Below are 6507 nucleotides of genomic sequence, written 5' to 3' on the forward strand. Positions count from 1 at the left end.
TGGGTAATCACAATGTAAAGGATTGTTATGCCAAATTAAACTTCTGTTATCAATGTCACAAAGGAAGACACCATATAGTCATGTGTAAAGGTCTACATGACAATGTTGATAATAATGATAATGTTGACAATCCTGACACAACAGTAGCTAATGTAAAAATTGCTGCTAATGTTAATAATGATGGTTTTGCTGAAGTAGCCTTACCTGTGTTACAGGTAAAAATTGATGATAAAAGGCATAAATAAAAAATGTAACTGCATTATTAGACCAGGGATCCCAGCGTACTTTCATTAAACGTAAATGTCTTGATGGTATGAAAGTACAGATGGGAGATCCCACAACTTTAAAATTATCTGGTTTTCTCTCGGATAAAAGGTCTCAATTGTATGACACTGTTTATGTAACTGTCAGGTTGGGCAATGAGAAAAAATGTGTTAATGCAGTAATTGTAGATAGACTTCCAGAGAAAATATCTACAGTAGGGCTTTGTAAAGCTACAGAAAGACTCACATAATGTAAATTTAGCACCTTCTGGGGTAAGTGATGATTCTGTAGGTCCAATAAATATTTTGATAGGTAGTGACTATTATGCCTCCTTTGTAAAGGGTATGGTAAAGAAATGTTGTGTCACCCTTTTGAAGGCTGAAGGAGGACATGTAATGTATGGTAGGATTCCTCGTAATAATAATTCATGACTAGAGGAAACTACAAATACCATAACTGTGTGTCTTACTCATGAAATCGTACCCCAGTATAATTCTTCCATAGAGGATGGTGTTGAGCCAGTGCATAAATTGTGGGAATTAAACAGCATTGGAATAAATGTAAATGAAGAAAGCCCAGACGATTCTTTTACTCAGGAGCAATACCTGAGAGATGTAAAATTTGAATCTGGACAATACTGGGTATGACTTCCATGGAGACTGAACCATCCAGAATTGCCCACTAATTACAGAATGGCATATGGGCAGTTAAAGGCTCAGCTCCGCAAACTGAGTAAGACACCAGAATTGTTAACTGCCTATAATGATATAATTGCTGAGCAGTTAATTAATAAATTTATAGAAGAGGTACCTCCTGAGCAAGCCAAAATTTATGGTCACTATTTGCCACATCACGGAGTGAAGAAGGATTCTAAGACCACTCCTTTGAGGATTGTGTTTAATTGTAGTGCCAGGAGTAACAAAAATGTACCTAGTTTAAATGACTGTTTGATGACAGGTCCGTCATTGATGGAAAAATTAGGAGATATCTTATTAAATTTCAGAGTGAAGCACTATGCCTTTACGGCTGACATGAGTAAAGCTTTCCTAAGAGTGGGTTTACAAGAGGCTGACCAGGATTGTACCCACTTCTTATGGCCTGAGAATCCTATTGACCCACTTAGCCCTCTGAAAACCTTTCGCTCTAGGAGCGTATTGTTTGGTGCTGCATCCAGTCCGTTCCTACTTCAAGCGACGATAAATGCACACCTTAAACGTATGGAAAGTCCATTGAGTAAAGTAATGAGCAAACAATTTTACGTGGACAATTTCCTGGGTGTGACGTCAACTGAAGAGGAACTGTTAATGACTTACGGAGAGGCTAATAAAATAATGCAAAGTGCAAATATGCCTCTGAGGGAATGGAATAGTAATTCGTCCAAATTAAAGGACAAAATAAGTAAAGATTACCCTGGAGATGAAGTGCCAAAATGTAGTAATGTATTGGGTTTAACTTGGGATACTGAGAGAGATTTGTTAATGTTAAAACCTAATAATTACAGTATGCCCAATAAATTAACTAAGAGAGTTTTGCTTGCTAAAGTTTCCAAATGTTTTGATCCACTAGGTTTAGTGTCACCCTTTACTATAAGAGGGAAATTATTAATTCAGGAAGCATGGAAACTTAAATGTGCTTGGGATGAAATTCTACCTGAGGAATTCATTAACAGGTGGGATGAATTAATTGGTGATTATGAAAAAATTCCAATGTTGGAGTTCCCACACCAGGTGGCCAATCCAAATGGGAAAAATATACTCCACATTTTTTGTGATGCTTCAAAATTGGCATATGGAGCAGTTGCTTACCTTCAATGTAATAGTGTTATTTCTCTTGTTATGTCTAAAGCTAAAGTGTCTCCAATTAAATCATGTATCTTACCTCAGTTGGAATTAACAGCCATTTATGTAGGTGTCAAATTAGTTAATTATATAAGAAATAAGTTGCAGGAGATAAATATTAGCGACACTGTAATTTGGTCTGATAATGAGGTATCCTTACAATGGATTCGTAATGGAAACAGTAAAATTGTGTACGTACAAAACAGAGTCGCTGAAATTAATCAGATGCAAGAGAAGTATAATAGTTTGGGTCAGCATATGTTAACATTTAATCATATACCTGGTGAGGAGAATCCAGCTAATTTCTTGTCTCGAGGTTTATCTTATGCTAAATTTGTAAATGCTGTATCATGGTTTAAAGGACCGAGCTGGTTGGTAAATAAAGCTAATTGGCCTGTACAAAAGGCGTATATTGCTCCTGTTGAAATTACTGTGACCACCGCTCCAATAGTTTGTCCTTCTTTATCCATTTATATAAATAGGTATTCTTCTTTACCCAAACTAATCAATGTAACTAAGTTGGTGTTTAAATTTCTAAACAAGATGAATATTTCATACAAGTTTTCACATCCTCTTGAATTTTGGATAAAGAGGGTACAGGAGGAAATCTATGGAAATGAGATTAAATTGATGATGGACAGAAGAATTGTGAAAGGTTCCATAATAGAGAAATTGGGGCTGTATTTAGAGAACAGTGTAATTAGGTGCAGAGGTAGGTTACAAAATGCTGAATTGGGTGATTATGCTAAACACCCTATCTTACTGCCCAAAACTCATCATCTAACAAATTTGATATTCTAAATGCCCATAAAAATGTAATGCATGGTGGGGCACAAGATACTTTAAATTGTATTAGGGAAACTTTCTGGATTCCACAAGGACGGCAAAGTGTAAAAAGGGTGATTAAATCTTGTGTAATATGTCGCCGTGTGGATGCCAGATCCTATATGTACCCAGGTCCTCCACCATTGCCAAAGGAGCGTGTACAATTAGTGAAACCATTTGATGTAACAGGTGTAGACTATAGTGGTCCAATAATTTTAACAGGTACTTCAGATGTTGTTCCACTGAAAGTGTATGTTTGTTTGTTCACCTGTACTGCTACTAGGGCAGTTCATTTAGAAGTGGCACAGGACTTGTCTGCAGAACAGTTTATACAGCTGTTTCAAAAATTTGCAGCTAGGAGATCCTGTCCGAGATTGATGATTTCGGATAATGCCACAAATTTTGTAGCAGGTGCTCAACACTTGATAGAATTAAATAATAGTAACGATGTTCAATCTCTGTTAACCCAGGGAGGGTGTACCTGAAAATTTATTACTCCTAGAGCCCCTTGGCAGGGGGGGCTGTACGAAAGACTGATAGGCACAGTGAAGAGGTGTCTCCGCAAAGTACTACACTGGAAGAGAATTAATTTGGAAGAATTCCGTGCAGTGTTAGTGGAGGCAGAAAATCGTATAAATAATAGGCCTCTCTCGTACATGAGTGATACACCTGATGCAGATGTATTAACACCTTCTCACCTAATATGTGGAAGGAAATTGGAAGCTGCCCGTGTCTATAGAGATAATCAGGAAGAAAGTGATGAAGATTACAATGATGCGGCAGTGTTGTGTAATAAATTTAAAATGTTAAATAAAGTAATTGATCATTGGTCTAATGTGTGGCATAAGGAATATATTTTTACACTACGTGAACAGTTTTATGGTGCGACAGAGGCAGTAAATCGACAGACCATTCAACCAGGTGACATTGTGTTAATTGACACTGAACAACATCGAACATTATGGCCTCTGGGCAAAGTATTGACATAGTACCCAGATGCACAAGGTGTTATCAGGAATGTCAAAGTGTTGTGTCGTGGCCAGGAAAGTTTACGCACAATTAATAAATTGATTCCCTTGGAATTAGGTGTTCAATCAAACGTAAATGAAAATCTGAGGGAAAGTGACACGAGTGATATGGAAGATAACGTAAACCAAGTGATGCCGGAAGATGAAATCATAGTAAGACCTACTAGGAGAACAGCCACTCAAGCCAGAACTGGCTGGAATCGTCTCCTAAAGGAAGGAGTAATTTGAATCGTTTAGCAACGAACTCCGGCCGGCCACAGTGTGGAAAATACTGTATACGTATATTTTCCAGAAATTCAGTATTTTATGTAAATAGATGGCCATACTGTATTTAATAATATTTATGTCATAGAAAATGGAAAGCCTGTGTCTGCACAGACGAGACTCGCCATCTTGGTTTTGAATTTTGTACAAACGTTGGTGTACTGGGAAGAATTTTTCGTGCTCTAGAGATTAAAATTGTGTTGACACCTCTCAGATAGGAGGCAAAATTGGTGGATGTGCATTCCTGCATAACTTGAGATATCAGACGACTGGACAAGACAGCTCCAGGAACCTCAGATAAGCTCTGTAGATTTGTGTGTAATTCTGGCCAGCATTATTTTCATAGATTTAGTTAGAGTGAGGTTTTCTGAGTATGATACACATTAATCTCCAGTCAAATTGGTGAGTGATATTAAGATATATTTTCCTTCTGTTATGTAATTGTGTATATATATATAACCATTTATTATTTTTAATATACAGTCCACAAATTTATATATTTACCAACATTCCTGGTGTATGTATATTTCATTTAATTAATAGGTCCAGAACAACTTGTGGTTATGACAGTGGTAGGTATCAAAGGGGGACATTTTTTGCGACCTAGGTGTCCCAAATTCCTACTTGTCTATGTAACATTGATAAATAATAATTATCTTTGTTATCATTTACTGTTATGTACATAATTAGTTACATTCAGATAAATGCAATTTTCTACAACCCACATCACATAGAGAAGAGATTTCGTTCGGATTTTTAACCCCGGAGGGTTAGCCACCCAGGATAACCCAAGAAAGTCAGTGCGTCATCGAGGACTGTCTAACTTATTTCCATTGGGGTCCTTAATCTTGTCCCCCAGGATGCGACCCACACCAGTCGACTAACACCCAGGTACCTATTTGCTGCTAGGTGAACAGGACAATAGGTGTAAGGAAACGTGTCGGAATTTCCACCCGCCGGGAATCGAACCCGGGCCCTCCGTGTGTGAAGCGGGAGCTTTAGCCACCAGACCACCGGGCCACCATACTACACCCTCACTAACACCCACATTACATACTACACCCTCACTAACACCCATGACACATACTGCACCCTCACTAACACCCATAACACATACTACACCCTCACTAACACCCACATCACATACTACACCCTCACTAACACCCATGACACATACTGCACCCTCACTAACACCCATAGCACATACTACACCCTCACTAACACCCACATCACATACTACACCCTCACTAACACCCATGACACATACTGCACCCTCACTAACACCCATAACACATACTACACCCTCACTAACACCCACATCACATACTACACCCTCACTAACACCCATGACACATACTGCACCCTCACTAACAACCACAACACATACTGCACCCTCACTAACACCCATAACACATACTACACCCTCACTAACACCCACATCACATACTACACCCTCACTAACACCCATGACACATACTGCACCCTCACTAACACCCATAGCACATACTACACCCTCACTAACAACCACAACACATACTGCACCCTCACTAACAACCACAACACATACTGCACCCTCACTAACACCCACATCACATACTACACCCTCACTAACACCCATAGCACATACTACACCCTCACTAACAACCACAACACATACTGCACCCTCACTAACAACTACAACACATACTGCACCCTCACTAACACCCACATCACATACTACACCCTCGCTAACACCCATAGCACATACTACACCCTCACTAACAACCACAACACATACTGCACCCTCACTAACACCCACATCACATACTGCACCCTCACTAACACCCACATCACATACTACACCCTCGCTAACACCCATAGCACATACTACACCCTCACTAACACCCATAGCACATACTACACCCTCACTAACAACCACAACACATACTGCACCCTCACTAACAACCACAACACATACTACACCCTCACTAACAACCACAACACATACTACACCCTCACTAACAACCACAACACATACTGCACCCTCACTAACACCCACATCACATACTACACCCTCGCTAACACCCATAGCACATACTACACCCTCACTAACAACCACAACACATACTGCACCCTCACTAACACCCACATCACATACTACACCCTCGCTAACACCCATGACACATACTATACCCTCACTAACACCCACATCACATACTACACCCTCGCTAACACCCATGACACATACTATACCCTCACTAACACCCACATCACATACTACACCCTCGCTAACACCCATGACACATACT

The sequence above is a fragment of the Cherax quadricarinatus genome, chromosome 93 (assembly GCF_038502225.1).
Source record: "Cherax quadricarinatus isolate ZL_2023a chromosome 93, ASM3850222v1, whole genome shotgun sequence".
NCBI classification, from domain to species: Eukaryota; Metazoa; Arthropoda; class Malacostraca; order Decapoda; family Parastacidae; genus Cherax; species Cherax quadricarinatus.